We start from the raw sequence: 26,109 nt of genomic DNA, 5'->3' as shown, positions 1-26,109 counted from the left end.
TTTAGTTCTTTTCTGAATTCAGATGTCAGGTCCCTACTTAGTACAGAATAGTTATTGGTGTTGCTTAATTGGTAAAAGGCTTCTGAAACATACTGTGTATGGTCGATCACAATAAATGACCCCCCCTTATCTGTAGGGTGTATCAACAAAGATCTATTCTAATGATTTTAGGGCCTCTTTCTGTAATTTAGTCAAGTTTTGGTGATGATGTTTATCAACTTGCTTAAGTGCTACTAAATCCATCTCTACCCTTTTATGAAAAGTTTCCAGTACATTACCCCTACTGCGAATAGGGTAGAATCTGGAACTATTTTTGAATGATACCCCTCTGCTTGTTTCATTGGCACTGCTATCCACCTCAAATTCCAACATTTGAAAGGACACCAAATCACGTTTCATTAAAATTTGTAAATTGAGACACATTAGAGAGATATCCAGTGCAAGTGATCTCACTAACAGATTCCCTATCACCAAAGTGTTTTCTAAGTGTAATGTTTCTAACAAAATGATTGACGTCTATCATAGTCTGGAAAATATCAAAGTCAGTGGTGGGTGCAAAACCGAAACCCAGACTAAGTAATTGCTCTTAATTAGAAGTCAATGCAGAGCTAGATAAATTGATTACATTTATTTGTATTTGCTTTGAGGGCAATTCCCCAGTAGTTGATACCTGTCCTGTATATTGGATGTGGTTGGTGTATTTATTACCTCTGTGCCACCCCCTACTGGATCCTTATCCACCGTAAAAACCCGATCCAGATCTGACTTCTTCCCTGTTGTTATGGCGTTTGTCTGAATAACATTGTGGGTTTGTGTAACAGATCTCGCCTGAAGTCATGTCATTTTTTTCTGTTCCAGATATAAACATCATTAGATTCAAAGTCAGATTTGTCTCTCAGAAATTTGACGTGTTTGTTTTCCATTATATCTGACTTGCCCTGTGCAACTGAATCCTTAAAGGGACACTGAACCCAATTTTTTTCTTTTGTGATTCAGATAGAGCATGACATTTTAAGCAACTTTCTAATTTACTCCTATTATAAAATTTTCTTTATTCTCTTGGTATCTTTATTTGAAATGCAAGAATGTAAGTTTAGATGCCGGCCCATTTTTGGTGAACAACCTGGGTTGTCGTTGCTAATTGGTGGATACATTCATCCACCAATAAAAAAGTGCTGTCCAGAGTTCTGAAACAAGAAAAAAGCTTAGATGCCTTCTTTTTCAAATAAAGATAGCAAGAGAATGAAGAAAAATTGATAATAGGAGTAAATTAGAAAGTTGCTAAAAATTGCATGCTCTATCTGAATCATGAAATAAAAATTTGGGTTCAGTGTCCCTTTAAGTATGCTATCAAATGTAGCAAACTGCACTTCGGTGCTTCTTTTATTCAGTTCCACTAGCAAGTCCCAAAGCGGGGTGGAGATGTAGAATTACTTTTAACCAAATGTGAGATTTTCTGGATCTTCCAATTAAGTACTAGGATCTCTAATGGTTTAAATTTCAGGTATGATCTGATTAATTTTTGGAAGTAATATGGTTTATTCCTTATGTATTTCCCTATCTTTTTTACATCTTGCTTTAAAATAATTGATATACACATCTTTAACATTGTCATACTGTCCCATGGATTTATATTTATTTCAAGTCATCGTGTCATTTTTTGAGGTTTTAATTGCTGTTGGAATTTTAATATGAAGTTTGCACTGTTCAATGTGATCTTTAGGGTGCGCTGCTCACGCACAAACTAAAGAATATCATTTTCATGCTAATACGACTTTATGGCAAATTGGATGATATTACTTTTTGTATGAGTTTTGTGCGTGTGCAGTGTACTTTTTCTTTCATATTGTAATTTTCTGTGTTTGATACACCTTTTTTAATTGTTGCTATTTGTTATTCTCAATATTGTATATTTTGTAGCAATTGCAATCTTTTCGTGCAGCATGACTGGTGTGTATGTATTTTGTCAGTTTGTATTCTAACACCCACCATACTGTTAGGATTTATACACATGCTCTACTACTCTCACCTGTGTTGTTGTTTATATTGTACTGTTCATTGGCAGACAGCTTGATGGGCATTTTTTGTTTTAACCTATCGGATGGCATTATCCCCTTTTTAAACTGTATGTTTAGCATAGCATCATAGGCTATGAATACGATGTACAGTCGAAACGCGTAAGCCGCCGGTGCTATGCTCACTTGCTCTCACCTTGTTCCTCCATGGAAACGTTTACATTTTGGAAATAAAGGACATTTGTTTTTACCAAGCATATCCGTTTCTCTCCTTCAATATATATGTATACACACATTTTTAGACATGTATATGTGTGTACATATATATTTATGCGCTTATATATATAAAATACATAAAAGGAATGAGCACTAATATTAGAATATCAAAGGACAAAGAATATAGAAAAGTGCTCGAGACTGAGGTATACTACTACCAAAATACCTCAAAAAATATTATAAATACAGACAAATGTCTCTGCACTAATAATCTAAGCAGTCTATAGCAGCAAACTAATGACACAAAAGTGTGGCATCAAAATATAAGCAATTTAGTGAACAAAAAATAACAAAATAAAATAAAGAAAATAAAAAACTCCATAAATCGGGGGGCGTGTCCGGGCGGCAGCCGTGAAAGGCTGCAATACTTGGAGCTCTGCACAACATCTGCATAATCCGCCGATTATCAAAGGCTATGTGACCCATCTGTTTTGTTTGTCTATAGTTATGGACTTATAACACATTGATCTACAGACTGATACTACTTTTGCCAGATTAGCCTATATTGAAGCCCAAGTCTGGACCGTCAGAGGGAAGGCGGCGGCCACATTACATTCTCTTTGACACCCCCCCCCCCCCCGGTTCTCCGGGTAAAGCAGTTCTGGAAACTGCAGTGATTGGAACTGTGGGGATAGAAATCGGAGTCTGCTCTACAGCCTCTTTTACGGGCAGAGCAGTGACGGCAGGTGGAGAGAAGGAGAAAAGAGAAAAACCCCAGCAATAGCCACGCACCGGCCTACCTAAAATGGAGCCAGCCGTTAAGCTGAAACTACAGGAAGTGGAGGCGCTACTTACAGCTCACTTTGAACAACTCACTAGGGTTCTCAAAGAGGAATGGAGCGCTTTAAGGGTTTAGTGCGGCTCGGCTGCCAGGAGGACACAGTCATCAGCGGTGCCTTCAGCTGCCTGTGACCCGCCTCCTGAGCGAGGTTCCGTGACAAAAAGGCCCTTGGATCGGGCCGCCACAGCTGATGACTCTGATCAGCATATAGAGGACTCAACTCTTCCCGGGGGCAGCCCGCACATCTTTCTCGAGGAGACTGAAATGGAGTGCAATGCAGTTGCGCGGAGCACAGTGGATGGCATTCTTGGAGTGGTCGGAGGGGTGAGACCTCTTCAGTTGGTCACAGAGAGCCGACTAGATAGGGTACTGGATGATTCGGCTGCAAAAGTCCTTGATAGCTACCATATCATCATACAAGCAGCAGCTGAGGACTTACAGATACAGCCTTATGCCGATAATTCATCACACATGGCCTCTTGCATCTCTGCGACACAAACTGTGAGAATTAGGGTGAGACGCTCACAGGTAGCTCCAGCTCAGTCCCTGGACTTTTATTTCTGGAAAGAACTGTCTTGCTACCCTTATGTTCATTCCGTGAAAACATTGGGGCTAAGGAGCTGGCAACTTACTCTCTTGGGGTACAATATTATATTTAATGTCACTGAACGGCACGGAGTGGGCTGAAAAAGAGACATAAGAATCAGGTCTTTCTCGCTATAATGCACATAAGGACACCTTATTAACCACTGCAGTAGCCACGAAGTCCTGGTTTGTTATACTGAGCCTGCAAATGACAAGGAGTGGGGGGTATTATCCAGATCTAATTTGAGCGGCAAAGGCTTAGACATAAGACTGCCATATTTATGAGGACTTGTAGTCTGAATGTGTACTAATGGCTGCAAACTGTCCTGTATTTTAGTCGTTTTTCCCTTTGGGTATGATGTATATACTTTGCATGTGTCTTATGTGAATCAGAGATAGGCTCTTATAAGTATACATGTCATTCTTGCTCACTGGTTCAGTTTGATTGATATCATTTCCCCCCTCCCCCCTCCACTAATGATGTATTCATAGTCTGTAGCCTCCACAATGTTTAATGTCTAGGTTTGATTGGAGCTAGTTCCATAAGATGACCAATAAGTGAAACACTGTATAGGCCTTCTATTAAATACTCGCATTGTTTTTCTAACGGCTATTACTTCACACTCAGAGCATAATTTCTGCTTGTAGATGCAGCAACCTATAGTCTCGCCTCACAACGCTACCTTGCAAGAGCTACAGTGACATTAAAGACCTAACCCCATAGAATGTTATCTCTAGAATATCAGATTTGAACTGTACTTTATATGATATTTATATTAGAAGTAGGGTATATCCTTTCACTATGTATTTCTTTATCTTCCTAATGCAGGCTGGGGTATTTACATATTATGTTCTGTTGGTATGCTATCCGCGGCCGGGGTAGCATGCCCCTAGCCTTATCCAGAGAGTCCATTAAAATTACTAGCTACAGGAAATCACACATTATTAAGTGCTTATATCATGTGGGGTTAGATAAGCACCCACGTATTTTATTTTACAGAGGGTTTATCCAGCACATGTGAATAGAGCTCCTAGTCTGATTGTATAAGAGGGGTATATAGTTATTTGTTATAATAGTACCCTACAAGTTTGGTAGTATAGCTTCAACCCCAATGATATAGGGTGACTGAGGATAGACCATGAGATTTATAGCTCTATGTATAATTGTTATGGGGGTTGCAGATGCGAATTATAACTGATTGTGTTTGTTCTACCTCTATTTTTGTGTAGAGTATCATCATTAAATACTCACTGTTATTAAGAGAGCTAGGCAGCTAGTTATGGTTATGATTATATGTTACACTGAGCTCCCTATGATTCTAACTTCTTAGAACTTAACTACATTATTCTAGAAATCTAGCAGCCATATATCTGGATAGTTCAATTAGCACAACTGTCTGTAGAGATTTCATCTTATATCTTGTATTGTATAGTTTTGCATCTTACTGAACTACTATAATATAGCACCTATAACAACTTGTCAGGTTATCAGGCTCCGATATCATAGCTTTCTCTGAAAGATTAAAATTCATCCCCATTTTATTTTCTATATTACTTAGTTTTTAAATATTTGTTCAACCATAGTGAAAATTGTTTATTCCATCCCTTGTAAAAAGAAAAAATAAGATTCACTAATTGGGATCCAAGAGTGGTCTCTAAAAGTTTTTAATAGCCCTCTTTAGCTAAACAGCTTGTCCTAAGACTCTGAGAGGTCCAAGAGAGGCCTTATTGATCATTTAGAGGGTGATTAGTTGACTGGGCATAATTTTCACATTATGTGTATACTAATGTCATGTACTTTCTATTTCCGTGTCTAAATCTGTTTATGGTTTGACTGTTTTGTAACTATTTATTTGTTTACTTTGCGCTGACATTCCAGCTTTGTATGCCTTATTATGAATCTTAATAAAAAAAATAAAAAAAAAACTCCATAAATCCTATACATAATCAGACATAGATGCATACAAAACAAAACAAACATGGAACACAAGATATACTGGGCTTCCCCAGTTAGCAAAAAAAATCAGAGTCAGTCCAGACTGTGATGAAATGTATAAGCTTATAAGCAAAGCAGAAGCTGTAGCAAAATTAGATGCAAGTGGTAATACGAGGCAGTTCATGCATTTGTATCAACATGCTGTGTCACAAATTGTAGTGATAAGTAATGAAGCAGTTCATGCAATGTTATTCTTGCCCATAACAGCATGGTATGCAGAGAAGTGTAAGCTTGTGAATTAACAGTTCCTGTCATGCATTTGCCTTAAACCAAAGTATACTGGTGTTGTGGAGTTCAGTGGAGGCTCCTCCATATGTGCACAATCGCAAGTGCCCCCCTGGAGAAAAAAGAAAAAAGAAAGAAAATTATTTTTTTTGCTGAATAAATATAATTTTTCCAATAGCCCCCCTATTGGAAAAAATTATATTTATTTAGCCAAAAAATGTTACTGTCTACTGCACAGTTTAATAAAAAAATAAAAAAAATCCCTTTTATATATCTCTATACCTCTCTACCGCACGTGCGGTAAGAGAGGTAAAGCCTGCCTTAGCCCTTAGCAGATATTTTCTATGTGGCTGCTGCTCCGCCCATAACTGAGCCTATACCTTTCATTATCGCACAATCTTCAGTGTGCGATTTGGCTCATTGCTATGGGCGGCCAGCAGGGGGAGCACTTTGTTTAATGCTTCCTTTTTTTTAGCTGCCTGTGTTAGCTGCGACGCTCTGAGGTTCACTCTCACGCTGCTGCCAGGGAGGGCTGAGTGAGTAGGAGCTTTTTAATAATGTGATTGTGAGTTTGTCTTTATTGCCTGTCAGTATGTAATTCAAAGCCCCTCCTGCTCCCTCTTGCTGGAGAGAGCAGGCAGTTTGCAAACGGCACACACAGGGGAGAGAGAGCAGCTTCCAGACATTGATAGTCAAATCTGCAGCTGTGGGGGAAACACCAGGAAGGCAGCAGCATCATATTGTATGGCTGTGAAAAAAGGAGAAGGAGAGATAAAATCGGTATTTTGCTTGCAAAGTCTCTGATGCCTGACTGAGGATATCAATAAGCAAAGGAGAGCAGTTCTCCCTCTTTGTTTTTAGTAATCCTCAGTCAGGCATCAGAGGCTTTGCAAGCAAAATACAGATTTTATCTCTCCTTCTCCTTTTTTCACAGCCAGATTTTGTTAGCAAAATAAAGCAGGAGGCTGATTGCAGACTTGACAGCATGGATGCCTCTTCTCCTGGAGGTGAGAGTCAGGCAGAGCTGAAGCTGGAATTGTTTCCAGACTATTATGAACCATCCGTGAATCCTTTGTTTGAGCAGCTAACAGTGAAAGCAGTCAGAAGTTCACTGTTAGCTGCTCATATGCATTAACTCCTGAACTAAATGATCTTAACAAGTCTGCAAATCCCTGCTGCTATGGGTATAATTATGCAGCAGGAATTAGCAGCCAGTACTGTAAGAGTTAACAGAGTAGGACTTGCACTGCCCCGCCTCCTCACCAGCCCTCTCACTGAGCTGTAGTGACATCATCATGGTGCTAACAGGAAGGGCTGAGAAGCTAAGCATAGGAGTGTTAGGGGAGAATAACGTGCTTGTGAAAGGGAAGGCAGAAGGTAAAAGAGAGTGAAAGCACAGCCTTACAAAACCAATGTGTGTGTGTGAGATTATTGTGTTATGCAACTGCTGTATATTCTGGTTATAACCAGTCATCAGAAAGCTACACTATACATGAAGCCCTGCATGTCACACAAAACTATTGTGCAGTTATGGAAAGTAATGGTTTGAGGTGATTCAAATCAAATATACTCTGCAAGTTTAAATGTGGGACAATGGCGAGGTTGCCTTAGGTTCAATAAAACTATTTGCACTGTCAATATTGCAGGAGCTGGACCTCAAACCTGTTTACTTTCATGATTCAGAACATTGCAGTATTATGTCTCCTATCTGTCCCCAAGTTTATGATTATATATATATATATATATATATATTATACTTCATATATTTATAGTTACTATATATATATATATATATATATATATATATATATATATATATATATATATATATATATATATATATATATATATATATATATACTGTGTGTGTGTGTATATAGGGGCAGGGTCTTGTGCACCCCCATCCTAAAAATTCACCAGCCGCCACTGGTGGAGTTTAAACTATACTCTAAATGATGAAACGTGTGTATTAAAAGGTTTAGACAGCACCGGCACTCCAGGACCGTAGTCCGCCAGTAGAACACAGGGAATGTACTTCAATTACGCTCAGTGAGCGGTCTCACCCAATCCGTCCGGAATAGAGGGTTACAAGGCAGCAGTCCCACTGATATAATACACACTTGTCTGGAAGTCTGACACCAAAGTGATGAGAAGATAAGGCACTGGAATAAAGCAATCCCGCAGGTAGTTTCAAACAAGCCTGCTTGCATCGGCTTCAGTCTGGCGTCTGACGTCACAACAGGCAATGTGCGTTTCGGGCTCCGCCCTTCAACTTGGCCTGTCACTCCAAGAGGGCCTCCTTCTTTTAAGGCTAGTAGAAAAATGCCTACTCATAGTCACAGCCTCAGAATAGCACTGATGAATGTAACATCTGCAAAAGCGGATACTTAATACAAAAGGTGCAACACACACACATATATATATATATATATATATATATATATATATATATATATATATATATATATTGACAATTTTGCGAGTCCAATGACTGCAATTAATAATATGTGGATAAACCCATTTTTGATAAGGAATTCTATAAAACAAAAAATAAAAAATAAAAAGTTTAAAGTATAGCGACATTATTGAAATAATTCTATAAAGCAATAATATATATGACAAAAATCAATTGCAAAGTTTACCTACTTATTTTTACTCTAAGAAAAACTCAAAAAGTGTGCCCCAATGGTAGCAATACAGCTACCATCAAAGATAAGGCACAACATTTTTTAAAAAAATATGCTCACAATAATTAAATCATTTTATATAAAAAAAAGGGGAAATCAGAATTAACCCGACTCGACAAACAAATCGACCCAATTTTGGAGTAGAATATGTGGCTACATATTCTACTCCAGAATTGGGTTGATTCGTTTGTCGATATATATATATATATATCTAAACAACAAGAGTATTGCATTGAGCAATGATATTTTTTTACTGGACTAACTATACATTTATATAGTCCAATAAAAAAGTATCATTGCTCAATGCAATACTTTTTTTTTTTGTAGGAAAAAATGTTTATACCTTTAAAAATGTATGTTAGAACAATGAATAATGGGATGCCGTACAAATTTACATTATTAACAGTTCAATACAGGTAACCCCTGATAATTAAAAGGGACAGTCAAGTCAAAATAAACTTTAATGAATCAGATAGAGCATGCCATTTTAAGAAACTTTCCAATTTACTTCCATTATCAAATTTTGCACAGTATTTTTTTTTATTATTATAATTTTTTATTGAGGTATAGAAGAAAACAATATTGTAACCACAAACATAGACCCCTAACCCGTGGGGGCAAATTGCAAAAATATACATTACTATGCATACACTGAGTATTACGACAAAAAATTTAAGGCACAAATAATAGCTTACTTTTCCCAAACCATAAATAATAAAGAACTAATGGCCAGAGGTAATTTCTAGTAATGTAATGTTATCTAAGTGGTTGACCGACCAATATATTAGCCTCAGAGTTTTTAGTTTTTGATATATAGGACCTCTTTTGGGTCCTCACATCTATAATTTTCAATATGTGGTAGAATAAAGTTTAACATTAGTTACTACAGGGAGTGCAGAATTATTAGGCAAATGAGTATTTTGACCACATCATCCTGTTTATGCATGTTGTCTTACTCCAAGCTGTATAGGCTCGAAAGCCTACTACCAATTAAGCATATTAGGTGATGTGCATCTCTGTAATGAGAAGGGGTGTGGTCTAATGACATCAACACCCTATATCAGGTGTGCATAATTATTAGGCAACTTCCTTTCCTTTGGCAAAATGGGTCAAAAGAAGGACTTGACAGGCTCAGAAAAGTAAAAAATAGTGAGATATCTTGCAGAGGGATGCAGCACTCTTAAAATTGCAAAGCTTCTGAAGCGTGATCATCGAACAATCAAGTGTTTCATTCAAAATAGTCAACAGGGTCGCAAGAAGCGTGTGGAAAAACCAAGGCGCAAAATAACTGCCCATGAACTGAGAAAAGTCAAGCGTGCAGCTGCCAAGATGCCACTTGCCACCAGTTTGGCCATATTTCAGAGCTGCAACATCACTGGGTCACAAGGTGTGCAATACTCAGAGACATGGCCAAGGTAAGAAAGGCTGAAAGACGACCACCACTGAACAAGACACACAAGCTGAAACGTCAAGACTGGGCCAAGAAATATCTCAAGACTGATTTTTCTAAGGTTTTATGGACTGATGAAATGAGAGTGAGTCTTGATGGGCCAGATGGATGGGCCTGTGGCTGGATTGGTAAAGGGCAGAGAGCTCCAGTCCGACTCAGACGCCAGCAAGGTGGAGGTGGAGTACTGGTTTGGGCTGGTATCATCAAAGATGAGCTTGTGGGGCCTTTTCGGGTTGAGGATGGAGTCAAGCTCATCCACCAGTCCTACTGCCAGTTTCTGGAAGACACCTTCTTCAAGCAGTGGTACAGGAAGAAGTCTGCATCCTTCAAGAAAAACATGATTTTCATGCAGGACAATGCTCCATCACACGCGTCCAAGTACTCCACAGCGTGGCTGGCAAGAAAGGGTATAAAAGAAGAAAATCTAATGACATGGCCTCCTTGTTTACCTGATCTAAACCCCATTGAGAACTGTGGTCCATCATCAAATGTGAGATTTACAAGGAGGGAAAACAGTACACCTCTCTGAACAGTGTCTGGGAGGCTGTGGTTGCTGCTGCACGCAATGTTGATGGTGAACAGATCAAAACACTGACAGAATCCATGGATGGCAGGCTTTTGAGTGTCCTTGCAAAGAAAGGTGGCTATATTGGTCACTGATTTGTTTTTGTTTTGTTTTTGAATGTCAGAAATGTATATTTGTGAATGTTGAGATGTTATATTGGTTTCACTGGTAAAAATAAATAATTGAAATGGGTATATATTTATTTTTTGTTAAGTTGCCTAATAATTATGCACAGTAATAGTCACCTGCACACACAGATATCCCCCTAAAATAGCTATAAGTAAAAACAAACTAAAAACTACTTCCAAAACTATTCAGCTTTGATATTAATGAGTTTTTTGGGTTCATTGAGAACATGGTTGTTGTTCAATAATAAAATTAATCCTCAAAAATACAACTTGCCTAATAATTCTGCACTCCCTGTATAGTTATGTACATAAAAATGGACTGTAAGAGACGAGCCTATAAATTAGCCTCGGGTTTTTTTAGTTTTTGATACATATAGGACCTAGTTGGGTCCTCACATCTATGATTTTCAATATAAGATAAATGAAAATTTAACATTAATTACTATAGTTATGCACATACAAAAGGACTATAAGAATTTAAGGATTAAAGGAATCTGTGTTCCTAACAAGTTAGTTAAATGGAATCTGTGTTCCTGAGTTTAATTATTAAACAAATACTAAGGGAAAACCCTTAGAGGGGAAAACGGATCCAGCCAGCTAATAGTATAAAACTAGCCAGATAGGACTATGAGGGCAAGGAGTTCACAACTAACTCATGTAGCATAGCTAATAAATAACCGGGTATAAGCAGTTAGGGACTATCCTTGACATTTTATAGTTATATATTCACATACTATCCACTTTGAGTGATCTGTACATATACTAAGGGAAGAGGGATATGGGACACATAGGGAATCACATGGAACAAGCACTATCAGTATCAAACAATATGAGGTTCACAGCTCATACCTCTACCTGTATTTCCAAATTAAACAATAATAACATATAGGGACACTATTAGACTCTTGAACTATATTTGCACATATATATGGATAACTATGGGAGCACTATAGAATCAAGTGAAAAGAGAAATAGTAAACTAGGGTACCTATGGAGCTCTCGTTCTCTCTGCCTCAATTTGCAGCAGCACCTAAAATACAGGAAGGTAGCCTAAAAATATCAATACAGACACTAGGGCCATATGGAATTAAAAGCACCAATAACAGGAGGAGATATAGAATAGAATGACCACCTGGTGTAAGGTCCTATCACTAAGGGGGTAATATGGAAGGCTCTAAATGATAGACTACTCAGACTAAATAAAATGTTTGGTCCTGTAAGAACTGCTAAGCTTATGCTAGGAATGCAACAGAGGTGAGTGACTCTAGCTTTATGCATTTTCTACACAGATTATATGTGCATAAAAATTCCCAGTGACTTATCTGGAATCTATAACCTATCATCTGTTTATCATGAACAAAACAGGTTAGGAATGTAGTGTACCGTCATAAACCCGGGGAACAAACCTCTTAAATCTCAGTGGATAGGATAACGTACATAACATTGAATCAGGGAGCTAGAAATACACTTTGAACACACATATACATATAAAGTATAGCAAAATGTTATTGCAATCATGCCTCCCCGGCCGCTGGGGGCACGTCGCAATGATCAAGGAAAATAGCAGTGTTAAAGGATTTCTCAAATAAGGTATAGTACAGTGTGAATAATCATTTATAGAGTAGAAATAATTTCCTTCTATCCTAAAAAAAAAAAACAAAAAAAACTTAATAGCTCTTCTGAGACAGAATCTAGATGTGTAACATAGCTATCCGTACTGAATCATTATAAACATTTTGATTATAGTACAGATACATCATATATGTAATTAACATGTATACAGGCGTATGACTACATGAAATATCAAATGAACTTGAGGTATAGTAGCAAGCAAAAAACATTAACTCACACTTGCAATATAAAGCTGTATATCGTTCCTGAAAGGAGAATACCTACATGAACCATGAAAAGTATATCCCAGAATAAATAGCTACTGCTGTAATACATAAGAAAATATGTGAGAGATATTTTAAACATTTAACCAGAATTGGAACTGGGCAAGTACATTGCAATACATACTTATAATCTAAGCTTTCTAAAGATCTAGAATATATATGCCCACAACTGTAGATCTGTGTATACTAGATAATGTTATAAAAATAGAACACTGTGCTCCCAAAACATGGAGGCTATTATAATGCAATGAATTCTTAATCATAAAACATAAACTTGTGTAGCTCCACCGGGATGTTTATCGAACCCAATGAGCCTAAAGTAGCGAATCTCACAGTCGTCCTGAAGATATATCTGCTATTAAGTAGGAGTATAAACAGTTCTTAGAGAGCGATAAGTAAGTCTCTGCATGGTAAAACTAAAATGAAAAAGGCACACAAACATGTAGAGATATATAAATATACCAATACTAGGAGAACATTCAAAATAACCTAATAAGTCTCTGTGAGGGATTTAGTATACTACCCCACTCCATCTTTATGAGACTTCAGATTTCTCAAGCCACAGGGCGTAAAAGGTGTCTCGCCCCCACTGTAGCTTCCGTAAGTATCCTTGAAACAGTCTGCTGAGACAGTAGAATAAACCATACTCTGTACAAAGTCTCCACTGCCTGAGACAATAGCCGCTATCTTATTAAGCTCTCTCAAGCCGCCATGATTGATTTCAGCCTGGGTGTGTGTATCCAGCAAAAGTCGGATCTTGGGCGCAAGATGCTCCCCCTCCTGAGCGCCAGTAGCAGTTCTCACTAATATTGCCCGACAATCTGCCTCATCACAACTCACCATGGGACCGCCAGGGCCAAGTGTAGCACAAGAGTCTCCGGTAAGTATGTCCTCAACTGCCTGACGATCCTCCGCTTGCTCGAACAGCCCTGAACCAACTTCACTCAACTGAAGTTGGAGGCACTCCTTATGGTCTTGATATAATGAGACCTCAGTTAAATATATCCCCGTAGATGAGTATATTGTGTTGTTTGCATCGGGTTGGGAAGCGATTCTCTCTCTTGTTCTCTGAGTCATCAGTACTGCCAAAAGTCCATCAGATTGCGCAGATGAAGTGCGTTCGATAGCTGCCGGACTGCCGCCCTGCATTTCCTCGCAGTGTGCCTCCTTCAATGCCAATAATATATTTGCTTAAAATAAGGAGAGGCGGTGGCAGAGCAGACTACCCAGGGACTCTAGCATAGTCGGGTTTAGTTCCATTGTTTAGCCACACAAAGTTCTAGTGATAGAGGCCTATGCCAAGATGGCTGCACCGGACAAGTTCGAAGGATTTAAACTAGGCTCCCGAGATCTTCACTCATTAAAGTTGCTTTTAATGCTACAGCATTCCCTTGCACAAGTATAAAGTTTTCATGACACTATCTGAAGATTTTCAGGAAAAATGCCCCATAAAAATGAGATTCCATCAGGAACTTCAGCTAGATGCGTCCTTTCTCCTCAACAGTTGGCTCCGCCCCCTCAATGCAATACTTTTGTTATTTTGATATCTAAATCTCTGGACTAACACGGCTACTCCAATCAACATATATATATATATATATATATATATATATATATATATATATATAGATATATATATATATATAGATATATCGATATATATCGATATATATATATATATATATATATATATATATATATATATATAGATATATATATATATTCATACATACATATAAATATTTAAACATGTGTACAGTATGTGTGTATGTATGCATCTAAATGTTTAAGGTCTTTGCCTGCTTTTTTCCCTAACACCTGAGACCTCATATGTTTGAGCCTTTATAACTTTTTTGTGCAATTTGTTTTTTTAATTCATTTTTATTAGATGGTGTTATGTGTCATGAACGCTTCCGTTCATCGCCGTGTCGCCGCGGCTCCCGGAACTTCTCTGTGTCTCTGACGTCATGTTGCTTAGCAACATGACGCTTCCTCTCACAACCTCTGATGACGGTTACGCTCCTGCCCTTTAAATCTCGGCGGGAGATCTGAATCTGGGCCCGTTTGTTTGTTTCCCTGGATCGTGAGTACCACATCAGTTTTGTTCTTCTGTGTACCGACTTCTGCCTGCCTGACCAAGCCTCTTGCCTATTCCCTACTTGCTGATATTTGGACATTGACTTCTGCCTGCCTGACCTTGCCTGTAGCTTTTACCCTTTTGCTGATACTTGGATGCCGACTTCTGCTTGCCTGACCTTGTCTTTTGCCTCTACCTTTTGCTGATATTTGGATGCCGACTTCTGCCTGCCTGACCTTGCTTTTGCCTTTACCTTTAAACCTATTCTTTGATAAACAAGACCTGCTTAAAGGGACATTTTACTTTTACAAGCTGCAAAAGAGAACTTTGCCTTTCTGTTTGTTATACACCTGCTTAAAAGGGACATTTACTTTTACAAGCTGCAAAAGAGAACTTTGCCTTTCTGTTTGTTATACACCTGCTTAAAGGGACATTTTACTTTTACAAGCTGCAAAAGAGAACTTTGCCTTTCTGTTTGTTATACACCTGTTTAAAAGGGACATTTACTTTTACAAGCTGCAAAAGAGAACTTTGCCTTTCTGTTTGTTATACACCTGCTTAAAAGGGACATTTACTTTTACAAGCTGCAAAAGAGAACTTTGCCTTTCTGTTTGTTATAAACCTGCTTAAAGGGACATTATACTTTTACAAGCTGCAAAAGAGAACTTTTCCTTTGTTTTACAAGCCTGCTAAAGAGGACCTTTTTCAGAAGCTTCAAGTAAGAGCATTTCCTTTTTGTTCTTTGTACTACTTAAAGGGACGTTTTATCCTTTGTGGCTTTCCTGCATTCTGGAACAATATTCATTTTTGTTATCTTCTAATCTGCTTCCTGAGTGGGTCACGTCCTGGATATTTCTCAGTGTGCTAGCGTGTGCTTTCAATTCACGCTAGCAGTTGGGTTACATCCCGGATTGATTCCAGAGCGGCTGACATTACAAACGGGCCATAAAAATGGACCCCACTGAATTATCTATGGCCGTGGCTCACCAGGGACAGCTCTTGGGTTCTCATGCCACTCACTTGCAGTCTCTGGACACTAAACTTGATCAAATTACTGCTCTATTACAAAATTTGGTTGCTACCGCACCTCCCAATCCTAATCCCAATCCAAATCCGATTGAGGCATTACCTCCTCCGATTCCTAACAATCAGTCTCAGGTACAACTAAGTCCCAGGATTCCTCTTCCGGATAAATATGATGGGAATCCTGAAGAATGTAGAGGCTTTTTGAATCAATGCCGTCTTCATTTCCGAAATAGCCCTACTCTCTTTGCTACTGCCTCTTCTAGAATCACGTTCCTCATTTCCTTAATGAAAGGAAAAGCCTTGGCTTGGGTGTCACCTTTGCTAGAAAAGAATGATCCTATACTGTTGGATGTTGATACATTTCTATCTACATTCTCAAACGTATTCGATAAACCTGGAAGGTCATCCGCTGCTGAAGCTACTCTCCTGGATTTACGTCAAGGAAATCAACCAGTCTCTCAATATGCAATTGAGTTCCGCACCCTTGCCTCTGAAACCACTTGGAATCAGGGAGCACTCAGAGCCGCTTTCCGTAAAGGACTTTCTGAGCGTCTCAAGGATGAATTGGTGTATCGTGAACTTCCAGAGTCCTTAGAAGCCTTAATAAATCTCTGTATCAGTCTCGACGCCAGGTTTCGTGAACGCCAACAAGAAAAGGATAGAACACAGAGGACTTCCACTCGAACTCCTTTTCGTTTAGCTCCTCGTTTTTCTAATCCAGTCACTCCAGCCTCTCCTACTACTGATCAGGCTGAACCCATGGAAGTAGGAAGTATAAAATTAACTGAGACTGAACGCTTGAGAAGACGGACTCTTGGCTTATGTCTGTACTGTGGCCTTAAAGGACATTTATTAAGGGATTGTCCTACTAGGCCAGTAAAAGCCAGGGCTTAACTCTAGTCCAGGGAACTGAGTTAAGCCAAAATAGTGGTCATTCCCTATACAAGAAACTCTTTGTTCCAGTAACTCTTCTAATTGGACATAAGAAGATCTATATCCAAGCTCTAATTGATTCTGGTGCTGGAGGTGTGTTCATTGACTCTACATTTGTTTCTACTCATTCTATACCCTTACTAAAGAAGGAGTATTCCATTTCAGTCTCTACGGTCAGTGGAGATCCTTTGGGTTCTGGATACATTCAGTTTTCTACTCAACCCTTAATCCTCACCGTAGGAATACTTCATTCTGAGACAATTTGTTTCGATGTCATTTCCACTCCGCAATTTCCCATTATCTTGGGATTACCCTGGCTCCAGATTCACAATCCCATTTTTTCTTGGACTTTCGGTGAACTCACTTCCTGGGGATCTACATGCCAGACTAAATGTCTTCAAAAGATTACTAAGTTACCACTCACTATTGCTCTCACAGTTGAAACTCCGGAATCCTTACCTATGCATTACCATGACTTTGTGGATGTCTTCTCCAAAAAAGAAGCTGAACGTCTTCCTCCTCATCGCCCTTTTGATTGTCCCATTGACCTCCTTCCTGGGGCTGCCTATCCTCGAGGCAAGACATATCCACTTTCTAAACCAGAAAACATGGCTCTGGAAGAATATATAAAAGACAATCTGGCTAGAGGATTTATTCGACCCTCCTCTTCCCCTGTAGGGGCCGGTTTCTTTTTTGTGGGAAAAAAGGATGGCGGATTAAGACCCTGTATTGATTATCGTGGATTGAATCAGATTACCATCAAGAACAGTTATCCTCTGCCCCTTATTCCTGAACTTTTTACTTATCTTCAGGGAGCCACCATTTTCACCAAACTCGACCTACGCGGTGCATACAACTTGATCCGTATACGCAAAGGAGATGAGTGGAAGACTGCCTTTAACACTCGATTTGGGCATTATGAATATTTGGTCATGCCCTTCGGGCTATGCAATGCTCCGGCGGTTTTCCAGCATTTTGTAAATGAGATCTTTCGTGATTTTTTGAATATTTTTGTTATCATATACCTGGACGACATCTTAATTTTTTCTCAGAACCACCAAGATCATGTGCACCACGTCAAGAAAGTACTTCAACGTCTAAGAGAATTCCATCTGTTTGCTAAACTGGAGAAATGTTCTTTCCATCAAAAATCCATACCCTTTCTGGGTTATGTAATATCGGCATCTGGATTCGAAATGGACCCTACTAAACTTTCTGCCATTTTGGATTGGCCTAGACCTGATTCTTTGAAGGCTTTACAACGTTTCCTAGGCTTCGCCAATTATTACAGAAAGTTCATCAAGAATTTTGCTACTATTATTTCTCCTCTTACTTCTCTCACAAGAAAAGGACAAAACTGTAAAGTATGGCCGTCTGAGGCTATAGAAGCTTTTGAATCTCTCAAAGAAGCTTTTTCCTCAGCTCCTATCCTTCGTCATCCAAATCCTGAGTTTCAATTTATTCTGGAGGTGGATGCTTCCTCTGTTGCTGCTGGAGCTGTTCTGTCTCAACGAATACCAGAGACTGGAAGGATTCATCCTGTTGCTTTTTTCTCTAAAAAATTCACTCCTTCCGAATTTAACTATGACGTAGGGAATAAAGAGTTGCTTGCCATCAAGATGGCATTGGATGAATGGAGACATTGGCTGGAAGGTACTTCTTTGCCATTTACTATACTTACTGATCATAAGAACCTTCTGTATCTCCAAACAGCCAAACGACTAAATTCCAGGCAAGCACGCTGGTCATTATTCTTCTCTCGGTTTCACTATAATTTGTCTTACATACCTGGTTCAAAAAATATTAAAGCAGACGCACTTTCCAGACAATTTCAAGATACCCCAGTTCCTGAGTCTGGTACCATTCTCCAACCTCATGAAGTCATTGCCCAGTTAACAACTTCTTGGTTACAAGAATTACAGTCCGCTCAAGAGCATCTTCCTTTGTCCTGTAAACCTCCCGATGGTTTACTCTTTGTTCCTGAACGCCTTCGTTCCAAGATTTTATTTTGGGCTCATGATAGTCCCCTTTCTGGACATCCTGGCATCAGTATTACCACTCGAAACCTCAAACAACATGTCTGGTGGCCTACACTCTCTCAAGATGTGAAGGATTACGTCTCAGTATGCACACAATGTGCCATGAACAAAACTCCACGCCAACTTCCTTCAGGATTACTCCAACCATTGCCTATACCCCACCAGCCTTGGACTCATGTATCCATGGACTTTATTACCGATCTTCCCTTGTCCACTGGGAACAATACTATCTGGGTGGTGGTCGACAGGTTCACTAAGACGGCTCATTTTGTACCCTTGCCAGGATTACCATCTGCCAAAAGACTCTCTGAACTTTTTATTCTACATATTGTAAGAATCCATGGATTTCCTCTAGATATTGTTTCAGATAGAGGGGTACAATTCGTTTCTCGATTTTGGAGGTCACTTTGTAAACATTTTGGTACTACTATATCTCTCTCTACTTCTCACCACCCACAATCGAATGGTCAGACTGAAAGAGTAAACCAGTGTCTTGAAACATATCTTAGACATTATGTGGATCATTATCACTCTAACTGGACTTCTTACCTTCCTTTGGCTGAATTGGCCCATAATGCCCGGTACAATTCCTCCCTTCAGACTTCTCCTTTTCATGCAGCTTACGGATATCAGCCTAGGACATTCCCTTTGCATACTTCCTCCACAGTGAATCCTGCTTCTGATCTTACAGCCCGAAGATTAACTCGACATTGGCAGAAGATACATCGTATTCTTTCTGTAACTTCTAGACGTTACAAGTTCTTTTCGGATCTTCGACGGAAGAAAGCTCCCAAATATCGCCCTGGTGATAAAGTTTGGATTTCCTCTCGATTTCTTCGCCTGAAACAACCTTCTAACAAATTGGGACCACGATATGTGGGTCCTTTCCGAATACTGGGTCAGGTATGTTCCACTGCTTATCGGGTAGCTTTACCCAAGTCTCTCAAAGTCCATCCGGTATTCCATGTTTCTCTTTTAAAACCTGTGATGATTAACAGGTATTCTAAGCCTTTTTCTAAACCTCCACCGTTATTGGTGCATGGACATCCTGAGTTTGAGATCAGCCATATTCTAGATTCCAAATTGCGGGGCAAGAAATTGTATTATCTCATTCATTGGAAGGGTTATCCTGTCACGGAACGTTCTTGGGAACCTGCTCATCAAGTAAATGCTCCTATATTGGTCAAGACCTTCCACAAGACTCATCCTGATAAACCTGGTCCTGTCCCCCGGAGGGGTCCTTGAGGAGGGGGTGCTGTCATGAACGCTTCCGTTCATCGCCGTGTCGCCGCGGCTCCCGGAACTTCTCTGTGTCTCTGACGTCATGTTGCTTAGCAACATGACGCTTCCTCTCACAACCTCTGATGACGGTTACGCTCCTGCCCTTTAAATCTCGGCGGGAGATCTGAATCTGGGCCCGTTTGTTTGTTTCCCTGGATCGTGAGTACCACATCAGTTTTGTTCTTCTGTGTACCGACTTCTGCCTGCCTGACCAAGCCTCTTGCCTATTCCCTACTTGCTGATATTTGGACATTGACTTCTGCCTGCCTGACCTTGCCTGTAGCTTTTACCCTTTTGCTGATACTTGGATGCCGACTTCTGCTTGCCTGACCTTGTCTTTTGCCTCTACCTTTTGCTGATATTTGGATGCCGACTTCTGCCTGCCTGACCTTGCTTTTGCCTTTACCTTTAAACCTATTCTTTGATAAACAAGACCTGCTTAAAGGGACATTTTACTTTTACAAGCTGCAAAAGAGAACTTTGCCTTTCTGTTTGTTATACACCTGCTTAAAAGGGACATTTACTTTTACAAGCTGCAAAAGAGAACTTTGCCTTTCTGTTTGTTATACACCTGCTTAAAGGGACATTTTACTTTTACAAGCTGCAAAAGAGAACTTTGCCTTTCTGTTTGTTATACACCTGTTTAAAAGGGACATTTACTTTTACAAGCTGCAAAAGAGAACTTTGCCTTTCTGTTTGTTATACACCTGCTTAAAAGGGACATTTACTTTTACAAGCTGCAAAAGAGAACTTTGCCTTTCTGTTTGTTATAAACCTGCTTAAAGGGACATTATACTTTTACAAGCTGCAAAAGAGAACTTTTCCTTTGTTTTACAAGCCTGCTAAAGAGGACCTTTTTCAGAAGCTTCAAGTAAGAGCATTTCCTTTTTGTTCTTTGTACTACTTAAAGGGACGTTTTATCCTTTGTGGCTTTCCTGCATTCTGGAACAATATTCATTTTTGTTATCTTCTAATCTGCTTCCTGAGTGGGTCACGTCCTGGATATTTCTCAGTGTGCTAGCGTGTGCTTTCAATTCACGCTAGCAGTTGGGTTACATCCCGGATTGATTCCAGAGCGGCTGACATTATGAGTGTAACTGTACTTTGTAATGTTTTTTTGGTGACACTTTTTTGTTTTGCAAAACAGTCAACCAGAACTCTGGGGTTACGCTAACCTGATGCGTGTTAACTTAAATTGTGCTCAAGCAATTGCGTTTAATTTTAACTTGTAATAAGAGCGCCACACCTAAAACAGCCGCAATAAACCCCTTTTCGCTTGGAAGCAACTGTTTGCCACTCATAATGTAGCCCTTAGTGTTTTTGTATTATCTTTCTATTATACATTTAGTGATAATGCTATTCTCCTGTTTTTATTTGTCCGCTAAGCTATGTTTGTTAATAGTGGTTTAAAAGATTTAATTATGAGCACAGATCCTCATACAAGCTCATATTGAGATCATATTTTTTTTTTTCAGTTTGTCAGTTATTTTTATACTGATTTCTATTATATGATATGGCAAAAATTATTAAACACTTTTAAAATATGTGACTGTAAATGAAATTTACCAGTTAAAAGTAAGTTGGAACAGAACATCACAATACTTAATAATAAGGGGCCATGAAACCCAAAGTGTTTTTTTTCATAATTTAGAAAGATCATGCAATTTTAAACAACTTTTGAATTTACTTTTATTATGTATCATTTGCTTCATTCTCTTGATATCCTTTGTTTAAAAGCATATCTAAATAGAGACAACAATCAAAACATAAACATAGAACAAGGCTAATACAGCATATGCAGCCTAAATGTAAAAAAATAATAACAAATCATCAAAAGATCAAAAGATCAAACCAATAGAACAAGTGAATGTGCAATGCATTTTTGTGAAACAAGAGCCGACCAAAATCAAAGTATAAGTCTAAAGTATAAGTCTCTCCTGTGTAGGCAAAGGACATGCGTCCCTAAAAAGTACTTATTATGACTATTAGGTACAGAGCAGAATTTAAAAAAGTAAGTGAGTGATTCTATTTACAAGACATTATCTCAATCATATGAGGTAAGTGGATGGCCAGTGGGTGGCCAGTGGAGAGGGATTCCGTCCTCTAGGTGACCTCTAGGTGACTAAATCCCTCCTATACGGTGCCTCACGGGTAACAAAACAAGGTCCATTTTCTGGGTAAGACAAAAAGATAACAATGCAAAATGCATATAGTGTAAAAACATATAATTACACAAAAATAAACCAAAAAATGAGAGCCAATGCCCTTACACTCTAAGTCCTCAATCAAATTTGAGGTAAGGGTAAAGCCAAATAGTCAATGGGCAAATCTGGAGTCAAGGGCGTAACAATATCATATCTGTATTGCACATTCACTTGCTCTATTGGTTTGATATATTGATGATTTGTGATTATTATTTTTCACATATAGGCTGCTGTATTAGATTTAACCATAAATGTCCTTATCATAGTATAAAATAATGCTGGATATGTTTTCAAAATACCGTAACAAATATATTTTTATATTCCCTTTTCCTATAACAAAAGTGAGCTCTATTTTTAATACCCTTTTATGTCCCATAAAATATATAGCCACTTAAAGTGTATTGCTATGTTTATTTGATTTATTATTTGAATTTTCTTCAACATCATTTTTGTCATATCAAGAACCTCCTTAAAACCACTGTCAATCAAGTGTCATGGCCTCTCGGATCCAAACTAAAAGATAATTATTTTGGCTGTTCCTGGTAGTCTGACATACTTGAAGCACTTCTACTTAGTCTAAATTAGGCCTTAGTAATTAATTGAGTTAAATAATCAGGTAACATTTAACTACCCTATGCATCAAGGTGCCACTGATGTGTGTATATGACCCTGACTTTAGTGATCAGTGTACATAAACCCTCTAGCAGAAAAACGTTAACAAAAATGTATGAAGCAATACATTTCATTGTGTAGTGGAAATATATAATTCAGGACCTTTTTAAAGATTTTTTAATATAAAAATGGTCTAATATTTATAAAAAAAATTGGCATTTATGTAACGTTTTAACTGTACTGCAAAAATCTTATTTCCACTATATAGACAGATGTTAAGAAGTCCATGCTATTCCCACGCAGAGCAATTCACTCAGCAATTATCTGCAACCTTCACTTCGTTCCAGCAGATGTAGCAGCATGTGGGAAATTTTGTCTTGTTAACAAATGTGTATAACATTGCTGGCATTGAATGTTTGATCCTGTATTACAGTCAGCTAAAAAAGACAAAATGCAGTAAAAAAAAAAGCTAAACATAAGTGGAGGGAAAATATTTGCTACATGGGTAACCTCCATAAGATTACTGAAAATATAAGCTTTGATTATTACTAATTTAAGTCATAGTTTCATATACAATTTAGCATTAATATTTAATTAGTGAACTGTAATATTTTACTTTATATTAAGTGAAAACTAAATGCTATTCCTTCACAAACCAGTTTTTAATTGTTTATTTTATGTTCTCACTCATATGCCAAAAGATTTTAAGGACCATACCACTGAGAGTTTTGTTGATGATATCAGTTATAACATGATGCTTCCTTCACCCCCAACATTTTGTCTCTCACCAACTTCTATACCTTTATCTGTGAACATTGTTTATATCCAGCCATGTCTCACAAAAACACACAACAAAATCTGATCCACTCACAAATCATGCATTTGCATGTTAACTTTAACACTGTAGGGTTGACTTCCCTCCTCTTTTCTCTTTTTGAATGCTTATCTTATACTCATTCAAATCACTTATACTCATCCTCTTGTATACTTGTTTCCCAGGGCCGGCTCAACCATGGGACTAAGTGGGTCCAATGGACCCAGGCAGCACTTGACAAGGGGCAGTAATTCAGTGACTGAGTCAATCACTGTCAGATTCAGACCAGTCCTGTCCTGTGCATAAGTATTGACTGCAATGAGATAGGCGGGCAAGCTACGTAAGGTCAGAAGCCAGGGTAGCTTGATATAGTGAACAGTAATGTTACAACAGAGGAGGGATGTCATTGCATTCTCGGACCCATGCAGCACAGTATCTTGAGCTGGCCCTTTTGTTTCCATTAGCTTAAAATTACTGATCTATAAGACTCAAACTAAAAATGCTTACCCTTAATTACACAGATAACTCTGCATCCTTGTCTCCAAATGTTCAGAGCAACCCTTCTGCTCTGCTTTTGTCCCTTGCTTCTGGCCCATCACTATCAACAATTCACAGTCTTATCAGGGGTACTTCTCTAGTGTTACATCAGTCTTGTGGAATTTTCCTTTACAATCTGGATTTTAAAGAGTTAAACCCACCATCAAACACCTATGAATTCAAAGAACCCTGCAGCCTGTCTAACAAATGTTACAGTACTTTCAATGCCAATTATTCTTGCTAGCACACATTATATATTAATAGTTCCTACACTACTATTAGCTAACTGTTCATGCTACTATCTGACATTTTGACTCAACCAATTACACTCAGATTGTAACATTGCTTGGGAGAAGGTTACTGGACTCCTTCTGTTTCAGTTGGCATGCTCATGTCTAGTTTTTATAACCTCACCCCATTTATAGCTCTCCAATATATGATGATATAATAAACCTAAATACTAATAACATACTCTTCAATAAGATTATTCATTGCAACTGAATTATTTATTTTAGGATATACAGTATATAATAATATTTGAGTAAGGAATAAATAATTCATCATATTTCTTAGGTAATCTTCAGCGTCATATTTGCTAGGTTGTGCAGCCCATTACTTATAATATAGAACAGTCATGATATTTTTTCTCAAGGGCTGGCATTCACTTGTAATTCATTTAAAAATGATTTATTCAACAAAAATAAGGTACATGACATTAGTGTCTTTATAACTTTGTATTTTTTATACTAATTACTGAAATAAAAATGTCATATGAGTTTTTAAGGTCTAATATGATAATGTTATCTGTGTAAGACACAAAAAATGTTTGACCTACACTTATTTGTCTTGCTTGATTTTAAGTACTTAAACACTTGGGGCTAGATTACAAGTGGAGCACTAAATTATTGTGCTCCCGCAAATGGGCAAATTTGCCTGTTTGCGGGAGTGAGATAATTAACCAGCCTGGCAAACAAGATATCAGATCTCTCGTTAATTTTATAAATCTGCCCCAAATGTCCTTAAAATACTGTATTGTGTAGAATATTTAAAAATTAATAAAAGCGATATATAGCCCTCCATTTGAAATCTAGTCCTAGGTTTTCTAGAGTTCATTCTCATAGCCATTTCTGAGCTAATATAAAAGTAAATTATAATGTAGCAGAAATTTTGAGCCCTATACTGCGTATATATATATATATATATATATATATATATATATATATATATATATATATATATATATATATATATATATATATTAGAACACAGGAGAGCACTCTTACTTCTCAGCTTAGCTGCCAGGGTGCTAGTACAGGATAAATAAAAGTAACAAAAACTTGCACTCGCTGGTCTTTTAAACACACTTTTTACTGTGACAAAATAGTGACGTGTCGGGGACAAAATATCCCCTTCCTCAGACACAGTGTAATGGCATCTCGCACAATATATAGAGCAAACAAACATAGTAAAACCCTCCTGCCCAATTAGGACCACAAAAACGCCAAAAATAGAGTCATGGTAACAACCTTGTTACAATAATAAACAAATAGTGATCATAATGTTAACATATCTATATAATAATGTATACAAAACTATCGGCTAGATTACGAGTTTTGCGGTAACAGGGGTGCAGTGATAACGAGCAGTTTATTCTCACCGCTCACTTACATACAGCTCTGGTATTACGGCATTAAAAGACAAAAAGTGAGCGTAGAGCAAAATTTTGCTCCACACTTCACTTCAATACCAGCCCTGCTTAAGTCAGCGATGAGCTGGTGTAAAGTGCTCGTGCACTATTTCCTCATAGGAATCAATGGGGAGAGCCGGCTGAGAAAAAGTCTAACACCTGCAAAAATGCAGCATATAACTCAGTAACGCAGCCCCATTGATTCCTATGGGGAAATAAAAACACAGCCAATCGGATTGAGCTGGCATTCTATTGGCTGATTGGAACAGCCAATAGAATGTGAGCTCAATCCTAAT

Source organism: Bombina bombina, chromosome 4 (assembly GCF_027579735.1).
Source record: "Bombina bombina isolate aBomBom1 chromosome 4, aBomBom1.pri, whole genome shotgun sequence".
Taxonomy (NCBI): domain Eukaryota; kingdom Metazoa; phylum Chordata; class Amphibia; order Anura; family Bombinatoridae; genus Bombina; species Bombina bombina.
This window is presented reverse-complemented; position numbering follows the sequence as displayed.